Genomic DNA, 15,822 nt, shown 5'->3' on the forward strand with positions numbered 1-15,822 from the left:
TAGAATGCCCCTATGTTCCATTCCCAGTACTGCAAAAATAAAAGTAGGATAAGAGAACAGAAAATGATAAAGATGTTTTTAGATCTGAGGTTTGGCAAGAGCTTTTTTGAGAAGCTGTTTCAGTAGCATTCTCATCGCTATAAGCCAAAACACCTGATGACAACAACTTGAAGGAGGATTTATGTGTTCACAGTTCTGGAGATTTTAGAGGTTCAGTTCATGCTATGCCGGTTTACATATGCAGAGCTCAGGGCATGGTAGCAGGAAGCAAAGGGAAAGCAGGAGGAAAGAGACTCTGATCTCACACACCTGGGAAGGCTAGAAGTAAGCGAGAAATCTAGCAAAAAAGAGAAACCTTAAAAAGAAGAAAGCTAGAGAAAGATATACAAATATACAAAGATATACAAAATAAACATTATATATATACAAAATAATTTTGTATCAATATATGAGAGAGAGAGGTTTTTTTGTTTTGTTTTGGTTTGGTTTTGGTGTTTGTTTGTTTTGCAGTACTGGAGATGGAACCCAGGGGCATTCTACCTCCAAGCTACATGTCCAGCCCAATTTTTCAAGTCTTTTTTTATTTTTTATTTTTTATTTTTCAGTTTTATTTTTATTTTATTGTGGGTCTGGGGATGGAACCCAGGGCCATTTGACCTCCAAGCTACACCTCCTACTCTATTTTTTATTCTTTCTTTGAAACAGGACCTCGCTAAGTTGTGGAGGGCCTCAATAAGTAGCTGAGGCTGTCCGCGAACCATGACCCTCCAGCCTCAGCCTCCCGAATGCTGGGATTACAAGTGTGTGCCACCACTCCCGGCTATGCAATATATATAATATATATCTTCATATATTTGTATATTATATGTAAACATATACAAAGATATAAAATATACAAAGATATATGAATATAAAAATATATAAAGATATACAAAATACAAAAAGAAAGCTAGAGGAAGAAAGAAACCTTTTACAGTCTCCAAAGCCATGCCCCAAGTACCCCTCCTCAGCAACCAAGCCCCACCTCCAACATGGCTGCCTTGTCTCCATGAGGTCGTGGGATATTCCAAACCTAAACCATAATGGGAGCAATTTGGAAAGAAATTTGAATCAAGTGAGGAAGAAGACCGTAGGAGCATTCCAGGTAGAGAAACAAAAAAGTTGAAAGTGTTTTGCTATTGCTGTTGTATGCATCACAATCAACCTTCAGATCAGCTTTCTTTGAGGAAACTATTTTTGACAGGAAACATATTCACTGTTAAAAGATCACTAAATCTCACCTGCACACACTCAGAATGCACACGTGAATTAACAGGCAAACAGTGGAATGGTCAAATGTCAAAATAGAATACTGGTCAGGGTTGCTAGTACAAGAGCAATATTATGTTAACTTTTTTTTTTTGGTGGTGGTACTGGGGTTCCTGGAAGCTCTTCTACCTCCGGGCTACACTCCCACGGGTTACACTCCCAGACCTATTTTTTAACTTTTTTATTTGGAAACAGGGTCTCTTAAGCCAGTGTGGCTGGCTCCGAACCAGCGCGATCCTCCTGTCTCTGCCTCCCAAGTGCGGGGATTATAAGCATGCGCCACCACGCCTGGCACTTATGTTAACTTTTTTAAATGTCAGAACTCAGTATAATATATGCAGAAAAAGATCAATATAATATATACAGGAAAAGATCAAGTTTAATAGAAATGATTTTAAATTGCTATTCTAGCCCAGCATGGTGGCGCACGTTTGTAGACCCCACGCTTGGGAGGTGGAGACAGGAGTATTGTGCAGGTTAGAAGCCAGACTTGCTGGCTTAAGAGACCCTGTTTACAAATAAAAATACAAAATAGGTCTGGGAGTGTAGCCCGGAGGTAGAAGGGTTTTCAGGAACCCCAGTACCACAAATACATACATACATACATACATACATACATACATACATACATACATTGCTATTGTAGAATGCCCTGTTGAAAAATTGACATGGAATTCATGTATTGTTAAACTACTGGAGAAGAAAAGACTAGCACAATTAGTATTTCCTCAATTTTGACTTAAACATCAAAATAAGAAGACAACTTTATATTTTAGACATTAGTTTAAAAACTTTTGAACTTCCGGGAAGATGGCGACGGAGCAAAACGGGGCATACGAGCCCCGCTAACAACCAATCTCTATTACCACAAAATCAGCGCCTTTCATAGCCAGAAAACACCATCAGTGGAGAAACAAAAAATGTAATTTTAAGGGACAGAGAAAAAAAGGGCTGGAAAAACGAGACACCAGAAACCAGACCGCAGTGCTACAGCCAGAGCCGCAGCGTGAAGCGGTGGGCGCCATTTTGCCTTGCAGCACCAGGCTCCAGAGAGGAAGGGAAATCATAACGGAGTTCAGAAACCAGAGAGGAGATACGCCAGCCTCACGCCCAAGAACGCAGCAGCAGCGCCTTACTGCTGGTGGCAGCGGCGAGTTCACCGGATGGCACAAGACCAACACACTCAAAAGCCCACCAAGCTCCAGAGAGGAGTGGCAGACAGCGAGCCAAGGTGAGCCTCTGTGGGACAGTCGGGCGGGATTCGGCAGATTTCTTGGCGCAGGGAGCAACTAAAGCTCCCAGGGGCTGGGTTCAGCACACCCTACAGGGACTCAGAGTGGAGTTCAAAAACAGAAAAGAAATACGCCAGCCTCATGACCGAGGGCATGGCAGCAGCGCCATATTGCTACCGGCGGCAGCAGCAGCGAATTCACCGAGTCCACGACAGCTCCATCTGCGTACTCAAGAACAGTGAGTCAAATTGCGGGCCACAGAGGAGAAATCCCAGTACTGTACTCCCTGGGACTTGACCCAGTGGGGGAGGGGCGGTGGCAGAGATATCACACCATAGGAGAACGTGCAACCTGGCACCCCCCATGGTCTAAAGCAGCCTCGATCGACTCCCTGGGTTGGAGACTCTGTGATACAACCCAGTAAAGGAGTAGTGGGGTCAGAGATACTACAGACTCGAGATCCAGAGCACCTTAAGTGAAGCCATAGTGACCCAAGGGAAGAACCCAGAGAAGGCACAAACTTGCGAAATCATGGGAAAGAGGAATAACAATGGAGCAATGAATGCCCACAACCCCACAACATCAGAACCTGATAAAACAGAAAATCAGAGATTGCTAGAAGATCAAATCAGGAAAATAACTGTAGAAATAATAGAGGTGCTTCGAAAAGAATTCAGAGAGAGCCAAAAAGAGATAAAGGATGCAATTAATGAAGTAAAGGCCTCAATTCAAAGCATGAACAACCAATTAGACCACATGGAGAACAGAATCTCGCTCTTAGAAGATGATCATTCCAAAAATGAACGCATAGTTTGTAATCTAGAAAAAAATATCCGACAGCAGGAATCTGACATTGAGGAAATATGGGCCCATTTTAAGAGAGCTAACCTAAGAATAATTGGAATAGAGGAGGGAAAAGAAGGTGAAACCAAAGGGATCAACAATCTCTTCAAGGAAGTAATAGCAGAAAATTTTCCAAACATAGAGCAAGAGGTTGATACACAGGTCCAGGAAACTTATAGAACTCCCTTTAGACAGGATCGGAGAAGAGGATCCCCACACCACATAATTGTCAAAATTAACTATGTGGAAGCCAAGCAGAGAATCTAAAAGGCAACAAAAACAAAGGGCCAAGTGACATCCAGAGGCAAACCAATTAGAATCAATCCAGACTTCCCAAACCAAGTCATGAGAGCCAGAAGGGCTTGGAGTAACATATTCCAAACTCTGAAAGAAAACAACTTCCAGCCAAAAATTTCCTACCCAGCAAAACTTTCTATCAAATTAGATGGGGAAATAAGAAGCTTCCATGACAAACAGAAACTGAAGGAATTTATGTCTTCAAAACCAGCGCTAGAGAAAATACTCAAAGAGATTAACTACAAAGAAGAAATAGGTAACACACACCAGAACCCGAGAAATAAGATTTTCCATCCAACAGACAACTAAGATTGGTTTTTATGTCTTCAAAACCAGCGCTAGAGAAAATACTCAAAGAGATTAACTACAAAGAAGAAATAGGTAACACACACCAGAACCCGAGAAATAAGATTTTCCATCCAACAGACAACTAAGATTGGTTATCTGTGGAGATTCATTATATATGTTAGTCTTTTACCTATCTCTAAATTGTATTGTTTGCTTTTATTGTTGCTAATTTTTAGGATTTCTAGTTGGAATATTAATATACCTTCAGATATAGCATTTGGAAATATTTTATCCCATTCTATCAGTAACTTTTAACTCTGTTTACATTGTCTTTGGATATACAATATGTTTTTATTTTTTAGGGAGTTTGTATACTCTTCTGTTGCCTGTGCCATTGAAATCATATCCAAGAGATCACTGCCAATTTCAATGTTGTGAGGTTTCATGACCCAGATTTTCTTCTAAAAGTTTGTAGTATTAAGATTTATATTTAGGTCTTTTATCTATTTTGAGTTAATATTTGTATATGTGTTACGTAAGGGTCCAATTTTATTCTTCTTCATGTAATTATTATTTTTCAACAATATTTAGTTAAAAGATTATTATTTCCTCCACCAAATGTTCGTGGAAACCTTGTCAAAAATAACTTGACAATATATGGAAGAATTTAGCTCTAGGCTTTTATTTAACTCCAATGGTTTATATATCTGCCTTTAGAACAGTACTACACTGTTTCAATTATTGTAGCTTTATATGGTTTGAAATCAGAAAATATACATCTTCTAGCTTTGTTCTTCTTTGAGATTGTTTTGGGTATCTAGAGTCCATATTCCATATCAGGATAGATTTTTTTTCTGAAAAATAAATAAACAAATGTATGATAGCTTCACCTAAAAAAAAAAAGAAAAGAAAAAATATTCTCTGGTAAGAAAGAAAGCAAAAAGAAATATTGAACTGTTATCTTTTAGTCATCAAAAGCTTGGTATCAGACAAATGAAATTGTTTTGTGAGATTATCATCGTTAATATTGGATAAATTGCTATAAAACTAGATGTCAACCACTAAGCCAAGCATGGGAAGGAGGGATGGGGAGGGAACGGGGTGGGGATGGGGTAGGGACTAACTGGGCGATGCATGCATGTATGTCTACAAAAGTATTTTCTTTATACCATTATGATATATGAATACATTGCACCAATAAAAAAATAATTAAAAAAATAAAAAATAAAAACTTTTATGGTGGGAACCCTAAGATAATAATACTAATATTGCTGACTAAGGAAAAGATGGATAAACCTGAATTTTAGGTAAGAACCTGCAAGCATTATCGCTGCCAAGTACAATGCATAGTTTGAATTTGGCACTAATAGACATGGCCTCAACTGTGCAGATAATAATTTACTTGGGGAACCATTTTACAATTACATAAAATATTTTCTGAATCTGCTCAAAGATTTATGAGACATACCAAAGGTGACTTTAATGCCATTCTCAAGTACATGACATAAATCTGACTAAAGTTATTAAAGCAATTAAATTTAATTCAGTCTAGAGCTGGGTTTGATGGCCCACACTTATAATCCCAGCATTCGGGAGGCTGAAAACGGAGGATAGTGGTTTGTGGACAGCCTCAGCTACTTAGGCCCTTCGCAACTCAGTGAGAGCCTGTTTCAAAATAAAGAATAAAAAATAGAGCAGGGGGTATAACTCGGAGGTCGAATGCCCCTGGGTTCCAACCAAGACCTGCAAAAAAAAAATAATAATAATTTAGTCAAGATGCAAGATGCACAAGGAAAGTTTCACTAAACCACAGAATATCCTCATATTGCAAATTATGGACATTGTCATAAAATGAAATTAATTTTGACCTTCTGCTAGCCATATTTATTGGTATGAATTGTTGCTTAGTATGAATAATATTTGTAAAATGTATCATAATGCATAGATGACTTTAGTGGCTTCACTTCTTAAAATACTTTAGTTTTTTCAATTTAAAGGTAACTGTTTTTAGCCAGGCATGGTGACACAAACCTATAATCTTAATACTTGGAAGGCTGAAATAAGAAGATCATAAATTCAAGGCAGCCTCAGCAACTTCAAGAAGTCCCTGGAAACTTAGCGAGACCCTATTTCAAAATAAAATGGGGCTGAGTTTGGAGCTCAGAGGTAGGATGACCTTGGGTTCAATTCCCAGTACCACAAAATAAAAAATGAAAATAAAACAAGGTGTACTAAAGGAGTTATGGAGAATGGCTAGAATGGTAACCAGAAAATTAGAGAAGGCATTGGCCTTGAAGGTTCAATAGGCATTTCTTCCTCTGAGGAAAAATATACACAGTTAGAAGAAAGATAGGTAAGACAGGAAACGAATAAGTAATTTCAAGATGTGGAGGAGATACTGAATCAGAAATGCACGAAGGGAAGTCATCCTCTTAGAGTAATAGCGCAAGTATTTCACATCCCACAGATATATACGAGGTCTCCTGTGGCTTTTGTATTTCATTGGGTTCCAGAGTTTTTACAAGTGAAAGAAGACCTGGTCCCCTCTGGGGAGCTTAAAAACAAATAAAAACAGATATTGATCAAGAATTTACACCATTGGATACGTTATTTCTATCTGATTTCTGAGATAAAGACACACTTCCATGAAAGGAGAACTAGTGACATTGAAGATGTGTGGACAGGGTTGAAAAGGCAGTTTGTAGAACCTATTAGGCAAACCAAAGGACAGCACACAGAGAAAGCTCAGCACTGCATCTAAAGACTGCTCTTCACATCTCGGGGTTATGGAGACCATGTGACGGAGAAATAGCCTGTCGGGTACACATACACACACGCACACATATAGCGTGGTTTATTTCTTTATTACTAAATATAGGATATTAAAAAAAGAAAAATGCAAAAGCTGGAAACCACCCAAATGATGTTCAACTCATAAATCGGTAAGCAAATTCTGGTACGCCATTGCAAATGGAATACAACTTAGCAGCAAAAAGGAATAAACTGTTACTTTACACAACCTGGATGAGTCTCAAATGCATGCTGCTAAGTGAAAGAAGCAACACCAAGAAAAGTTACAAACTCCATGATTCCATTTATAAGGTATTCTGGGAAAATCAAAAGTACTAAAGGAAGAAAAGACATGGGTGGTTACTCTTGCCTAGGAATGAGGGAGGGCAGGCAGTGACTACAAAGGCGCTTGAAGAGACTGTTGTGTGTGTGTGAGTGATAAAACTTCTATATCTTTTTTGGAGGGCATACATGGTATTGAACCCATGGATATTGATGTTCTGCCATTGATTTGCACTTCCAGCCCTTTTTTTATTTTGAAGCAGGACCAATAAGTTAATGTATGCTAGCCTCAAACCTGTGACTCTACAGTCTCAGCCTTTTAAGAACTGAAATCACAGGCATGTGTCACCACACCCCAATTTGTATCTTGCCTGTGATGGGAATTATAGTCCTTCATGCATTTATCAAAACTCATAATGGCACACAGCAAAGGATAAAATTTTTTGCATGCAAATTAAACCTTAATAGAAAATTATTTTAATGGGCCAAAAGAAGAGGGGAGGTACCCTTACCTCACATGAGTTCTAACTAAATAATACTGTTTTTTAGGATGTAAGCATTTAATCTCTCATCCTCCCGGCAAACGCCTTTCCGGTTGCTTCCACCTGTCCCTCCCAATACCACATGCACACATCTGTTCATCTACAGCCGATTCTTCGTGTGTTTTAGAGCTTTGCCCCCGCTGTGATAGTCAGTGTGATCCAGATCCAGGCCCAGAATACGAGGCCATCTGGCCCAGTTCTTGGTCACAAGCCTGTGCCTTTTTTCCTCCTGCCTCTCCAGAACAAAAGCTTACGTAAATATATAGCCAGGTCAGGGGATGGTGTTGCATGCCAGTAATCCCACAACTTGGGAGGCTGAGACAGGAGGATTGCAGGTTCAAGGACAGCCTCAGCAACCTAGTGAGACCCTGTTTAAAAAAAATTTTTTTTTAAAAAAGGATTGGGGTATAGCTTGGTGGTAGAATGCTCCTGGAGTCAGCCTATAATACCAAAGAGAAAAGATATGGCCAAACAACAGGTCAGCAGCATTTTTTCAGCCTCCTTTGTGGGCATGAGAGCCCCAGAAAGAGTACTGGTTTCAGGAAGAAAGGACAGGTGAGGCCTATCAGCCCTATCCACCTGCAAGAAGCCAGGTACCTGAACTCCAGCTTCCAGACCAGCGTCCAGCTAGCCCAGGGACCCATGGCTTGCATGTATGTATGTATGTATGTATGTATGTATGTATGTATTATATTATATATGTATGTATGTATGCATGTGTGTACGTATGTTCTTATTTATTTTTGCCTTAATGTTTACCTTGTTTGGGGGTCCATTTATGCTTTCTAGTTCTCTCTTTCTAGTTCAGCTCTTTCTAGTTCTTTTTATGACTCCTGCAGGTTTAAAGTAGAAAAGGCAAGTCAAATGATAAACTCATTGACCACTACATGAGGTGGTTTTAGCTTAAGCACAGTAATAAGATTCCTAACTAAGCACAGTGTGTATTATTGCTCATTTTCTTCAAAGGCACGCTGTTCAAGAATTTACCTGGTTCAGGCAGGAGAATTTGGCAATACTCATCCTTCAACCAGGGTGTTTTGACTAAAAATTCTAGCAAACATAGCCTATTAAGTAAGTTATGTATTATTGCACATTGAAATATACAATAGTCATATAATGTGATAAAATTTTCAAATTCTCCTTTGGAAACCTCAACTTTCCCAAATGAAAGATTGAGAACCTTCAACTCTCAGTCTCCTGAGAGTTCAGGAAGGTTGAACTTTTATTTTCCAAGGAGCAGACACTGAATGTGCATACCACATGTTCACTCAGGCCACAGAAAGCAAATAGTATGGGCACTCTAGGTACCAGAGTACAATCTCACTCTCCAGACGATTGTAAAACAAGGCTCTCCTGATTTACATTTCCTTGGAATTCTGAAGGATTCCTGGCAATTACTGTCAAATCTTGCTTGTAACCCAGCATTATTGGTTTTCTAATAAAGTTTATAATGTGCTATTCTTACAGAAGGATTTTAGGGTAAAAATAACACTTCTATTCATGACTGTTGCCCTAGTGTCCTCAGTTTAGCATTTGTCCTGAACCTTTTATTTATATTATTTATTTATTTATTTTTGGGGTGGTACTGGGGGGTGAAACCCAGAGGCTTTCTATATCCAGGCTATACTCCGAGACCTATTTTATATTTTATTTGGAAACAGGGTCTCACTAAGTTGCTGAGAGCCTCACTAAGTAGCTGAGGCTGGCTTCAAACCCGCACAATCCTCCTGTCTCAGTCTCCCAAGCACCGGGATTATAAGCGTGTGCCACCATGCCTGGAAACCTTTCATATATATATATATATATATATATATATATATATATAGTATTAAAACAGTCATTCCAGGATGGGCTGGTAGGACTTCACACTTGCAGCTTCTGCCATCATCGCGTAAGGCAGCATGGAAGACACATGCAGCAGTGTTCTTGCTTTAACCTATGTCTAAATCTGAAAATTGATGATAATCTATTCAGTTTTTCCTCCTGGTTAATGATGGTGGCTTGATAGTGTTATCAAGTGTTTCAAAATGAAAAGTGTTTAGCCAAATTAGGGCCCTTTACACACACACACACACACACACACACACACACACACACACTTCATGGAACTGGTGTAAAGAGATTTGTTCTTTCAAAGGTAAAGTGTCCGGCTTTATTGCTTACTTCTGCTGTAAACTCATTTTTAAAAGTCAATATCAAAATTAAAATGAGGTTTTGTGACTCATGCTAGAAACGCTTATGAATGTTATACAAATCTTTCAAATCAAATGTGAATTTGATCCAATTTCAGAGACTGATGCCATCCATGCCCTGAGGGATCCTCTAGCAGTTTCTTTAGTACAGGGGAGTAAGCTAAGGCTTGAGGGTTGAACCCACCTCCCACCATGAGTCAAAGCCCCGCACCTTGATCTCCAGCCCATCTCTCCTTGATGCCACGCTGAGCCTCTTGCACTCTTAAGAAAGTAGCTAAGATCATGTCATCAGGTTGAGGCTGTCTTGTTTTCCCAGAGAAGGCGGGGCAATGTCCCATGAAATGAGACCAGTGGGCTGAGTTCCCAAAATATGTGACCTTTACAGCGATGGGCGCCCAGATCTGCCACTTCGTTTCAAAGGTGGCAGGCACAGCAGGCTATCTGCTCCCTCCCCTTTCCATCCTGGAGGCTTTCTCCAGTTGTCCAGTTACTTGCCTACATAACTAGTTGACAACATGTGCTTTGACGTGTCTTCTTTTTGTCACCTGCCATTGGAATTTTCTTTCTGCTGAGGTAATTCTCTCTAGCTTTCAGGTCTGCTGCTCACTGAGGTAAAAAGACTCTTATTTCCCTTAAATTTGTTGGCTTAGCTACTTCATTTAGTACTTCATTTTCTTATTTTTAATTAACATATAAAAATTATATATATACGTTTAGTATATAACATGATGTCTTAATGTATATGTATCATACTAAATATGTTTTGAAATATAATTACATGTGAACCAGATAATTAACATATACATTATCTCATATGCTTGCATTTGTATGTGTGTATATGGTGAGAACACTTAAAGTCAACTCTGTGCATTTTTAAATATAAGATGTATTGTTATCACCTGTAATCACCATGATGTACTAGAGATATCTTGAACTTATTCTTCTGGTCTAACTGAAATATAGAGTCCTTTTACCCACGTGTCCCCAAACCCTTAACTCCCTTTACTCTTCATTTTAAATGTCCTGAGGCAGCCCAATTTTCAACAATAATTGTTTAGTAATGGAGTTACGATGTTACATTACTGAAAACCCTGGTTTACCATATTTATTATCAAAAACAACAAAGGACCCTTCTTACAGTAGACTCTTACCCAGGAACAAAGCTTTATACATTGATATATATTAGGGCTTCAATGTTTTTTCCAAGTGAAAATAGGAAAGAAGAAAACTAAGGGATAGAAATACATGATCATTTGAAGCATTTCAGAATCACTGTCTTAAAATATTTCCAAGCACTAATAGACATTACTAAGGTCATGGCCATGTTCTGAGCACACATGTTTAAAGAAAGAATTGGCTATGCTTAGGTGAATAGTCATTAATTTGTTAATAAGAAAAGAAGTTTTCTTCATGGAAATCTACTCAGAGACCTGATTTTTTTAAGTTTGATTTTTCATATCATCATGATTAGCTCATTTTCATTAAATTATCTGGACAACTGCCAATTTTCCACCCTGATTCACTGTGTAGCAATATCCTAAATAAGGCATACAAAATAATATACTACTTTTTAGATTTTGCATTTTTGGACTAACATTTCAGATAATGCTATAGTTGGATTGTGTCTTGATCTTCAGCCCAATTCACTTTCCAGGCCATTCTTAGCCTCTTTTACTCTTGAAAATGTAGCTAAAATCATGCCATTCCTCCAAGCCAAGGAAAGCTAAAACAAAACCACAAACAAACCACATGCTGAGGTCTGACTTTCAGAGTTCACAATTGGATTTTCACCTTAAAATATGATGTATATTATTTATAGTATGAACTTAACAAAATTTTAAAATGTAGTTGGCTTTATGTTCTGGTAGGCTAAGTGTCCTGATGTATCAGATCTCACACTACGTAATATATTTTAGGTATCATTAAATCTAATTTATTTATGTCATCATGAAATTTATTTTAAAAACCAACCACAATAACCAAAGGAATTGAGTCAGACCGTGCCAATGTAGCAGTAGATGCTAAAAATTCTTCATGCATACCAACAGAAACTTTCTACCAGAGTATCTAAGAAGCTGTTTCAAGACCTCTTGAAGCATGTGACAGGTCATCACACTCAGAAGGATATCTTCACCTTCTGTCTGTTATTGCTGTGGTCTTTCTTTAATCCCTTTAGCATCCTGCTGAAATGAAGCTTATAAACAGAAGTTTGGTAATGGATCAACAACAATACTGTCAAATATCTAAGTCCACATTTGAAATCCTTTGGTTCGCTTCTACCTGCTAAATCTACACAGTGCTTTATAACCCTGAATCTTACAAAAGGAATTTTACAGATGTTAGTTTCTTCTAGGCTATCTTCAGACAGTGTATTTTTATTTTATTTTATTTTATTTTATTTTATTTTATTTTATTTTTTGCGGTACTAGGGATGGAAGCCAGGGGCATTCTACCTCCAACCCTCAGCCCTATTTTTTATTCTTTATTTTAAAACAGGGTCTCACTGAGTTGCAAAGGGCCTCACTAAATAGCTGAGGCTGGCCACAAACCGTGATCCTCCTGTCTCAGCCTCCCAAACACCGGGATTACAAGCATGCACCACCACGCCCAGCTGACATTGTGTTTTTAAAGAAAAAAAGTAATAGGGTCAAAAATTAAAAGCAACTCAAGTGACTTTTCAAGTAGATATGCAAAATATCTTCTTTCCATTAACAAATGATACATGCCCTCTGACTTAAGACTTTGTGTCCAAGTAAATATAGAACGTGAATTCTTTCTAAGTTTTCCTTTAAAAAATATGACAAAACAAAATGTTTGAGGCACATCTACTCCAATTGCTTTTTTGCTATTTGTAATCAATTATTATTTTAGTCACAATAAAAATTATTATAGAATTATGAGCTTTTTAAACAAAATGGATTATTTTGGTGCCCTTCAATTTTTGTAAGCAGCCATTTTTAACGATTTGGCTCATATAAAATTTTTGTGACTATATATTTAAGTGAACCATTTCCTAGAAACTTATAAGAAAGAACACATTTCTGAAAGATAAAAATAATTTTAAATATTTTTCTCAATCTTAGAAATGGGCATTAACATCAATTCAAGAAAAAAAACTAAATTCAAAAATTGTGGTTGTTTCACCAAAGCTAAAGTTGACTTCTATATAACATGGAAATAGAATAAAAATTTAAAAAGTAAAAGTTAATATTTTTATAATAATCAAGTACATGGCAATGATTATAAAATAGTCTCATCTACCCATTTGGACTGACAGTGGATGATTTTCACTTAGAAACAATTGCAAGATATACTCTAAATTTGCATGAAAACAACCAAACCTTCTTTTTCTTGCCTTTTTTTGTGTGTGTGTGGTACTGGGGTTTCCTGGAAACCCTTCTACCTCCGGGCTACACTCCCAGGGTCTCTTAAGCCAGCGCAGCTGGCTTTGAACCAGCGCAATCCTCTGCCTCCCAAGTGTGGGGATTACAAGCGTGCACCACCACACCCGGCTTTTTCTTGCCTTTTTTTTTTTTAACTAAAACTTTTTATTGAAGTTGCAGAATTCATATTTTCTCTCCCTTTTGTCCCTTTTATTTCTCTAAAAATAAAGCCACTATGTAGATTTTCCATTACTAGTCTCATTCTAAGTAACACACCATGCCTGAAAACCCCAGCTTCTGTAGAAATGTTTTCAACTAATATCATTAAGAGCTTGAATCCACAAAAATCTTGTCAGCTGCTCTCTTAAATCCAAACACATCTCTCCTCTGTTAAACAGGCAAGGATGGGTTTAGGAAGGAAAATCTGAGAGATTACCATTGTGTCCATCCCCTTTGGTTGGCAGAATAAGGCAGCACAGAATGCCAGCTCTCCTTATCCAAATAAACCATGGACAACTGAGGGCCTCGACTGGCTGCAAATCAGGCCTCCAAATAAGTTCTGTTCACAGGTCCTGCCTCAAAGCTGCATCTTTGCCATTTTCATAATAACACAGATGGCCCCAAAGTTCAGAGGTATAGTAAATCATCCAGTTTATAAAAACGAGAGCTAAATTCTTCTAAAGAGAAAAGATATTTCACTTGGTTGCAATTTTCACACACATTCAGCAGTAGCTTTGTTTCATCTATTAACTTTGAGAATAAAGGTAACTTATATTCTTAGTTTGCCATAGTATTAGAATTGCAGACTAGTACTACTAAGGCATTAAAAGAACATTTTTGTGGAATTATTTTTTTTTCATATGCCTCCCTCCTGGCAGCTCAATACATTGCCACAACCCTATCATAAAATAGATTTCACATCTAAAATATGTTCTGAAATTCCCTCTGCCTATAGAAAGTTAAAAAGCAGTTTGATGCAATTTGTAATAGTTTCATATTCGTTTATTTATCTGTGGGACCCAAATCCCAGCACATTTTAATTGTTTTCCTCTGGGGGAAAAAAAGGAGTGGGTGGGGGAGGGAGAAAGAAAAGAGAATTTTCTCAGTGTTCTTCAACCAGTAGCCCACTCCCAAAGCTCAGAATCAAAATCTGCCTTCATCCCTGTGCATTACCCCCATTTTGGAGATGTGAATGGCTGAGAAAGTGGAGGGCTTTAAATTTAGTTGTGTTTTACTTTGCACTACATCTTAGAATCAAGAGACATTTATAGGTTGAGAAATACCCCCCTCGTGTAAATGACAGCTTTCCAGATATAAAGAAAATACTGAATATGCTCCAATCTTGGGGGGCGTATTTTTAAACGCCCGCTGTTTATTTTTCTTCCCTCTCTTTGGACTTGGGGGAGAGAAATGTTCTCTGTCCACCCATTAACCCAATTCCCCCAGTTACTTTAAACTCAGGTGCTGTCATGCCCTCCCTTGGCTTCAGAGAGATTTAAAAAAAAATTTTTTTTTAAACTGTTTCCAAGGAAGAGGAGATTGAGAACTGTTTGTGAAAGACAAGCAGCCCTGGGCAAATAGAATCACATTTTCTACGTGCAGAATACGCTAAATCGCTGCTTCTGTAAAACTTCCGAAAATAACATTTGACTGGGCTTTGTTGGACTGAAAGAGGTTTGGGGGTGGGCGGGTACAAGGGTCAGCAGGCAACTTCTGGGAGATGCTCAAAGACAAGAGCCCTTGATCCGGTGCTTCTCCTCCGCGCTTCCTCTCCGGGTCCAGGATGTCAAGCCTGGGCTGCGCAGGAAGGAGCGCGTTTCTCAAGTGGAACCTACTACGTGTTAAGAAATGGATCGCTGGACCTGTGGAAAATAGAAAGCTAGACCCGCAGGGGTTTCACAGACTGGCCGCGTTGCGTCGTGGGCACCTGGGCTCCCAAGTGTCCCCAGACCTGTCCTAGGGCGCGCGGGCCTGACCAACTCAGAGGCAGGCGGAGCTGCCCCCAACCGCGTGGCTGTGCGGTAGCCCAGAGCGAGCCTGGGGCCTCAACTCTCCCCTCCTGCATCCTGAGGGATGCATTGTGGTGTTTCAAGTGACCGTTCGCTTTTGCCCCTGAGAAATGCTGGTGGTCTAGTGCGCGCCCCCTCCGACTCCTTTGGGACCCTGCGCAGGGGTGGAGAACTGAGCGAGGGTCGGCTTCACCCGCGCACCTACATTGCCCCTAGCTCCAGAGGTCGTTGGCGCTGGATCACGGGTCAATCCCGCCCCCAAGAGGCTTGGATAAAATGCACTAAGGTAGTGTCTTTATTTTTTAACTTTTATTAGAAACAGATTACATTGTAGATAATCAAGGAAACCTTCCAACAGTTCCCGACCGCTCACCATTTACACACCAAGTTGGAGACCTAGAGCCATTGCCTATTTCGAAACACGGAAGAAAATAGAAGTGATGTGGGCATGCGTGTTTGTATGCCTTTGGACCCCACTACATTGTACCCATACAAGTATAAAAATAGAAATAAGGCAAACAAAAAGTTCAACTTTAAAGCAATTTGACTTAAACGATTCACTTCCTAACACACAAATGACTTCTAGAGTGCATTTATCCTCAAGTGTATAGCTCGAAAATCAGTGTGAGATTTTCCATACTTTTACCTTTTCACGC

Source organism: Muscardinus avellanarius (genome assembly GCF_963383645.1).
Source record: "Muscardinus avellanarius genome assembly, chromosome: 8".
Classification (NCBI taxonomy): domain Eukaryota; kingdom Metazoa; phylum Chordata; class Mammalia; order Rodentia; family Gliridae; genus Muscardinus; species Muscardinus avellanarius.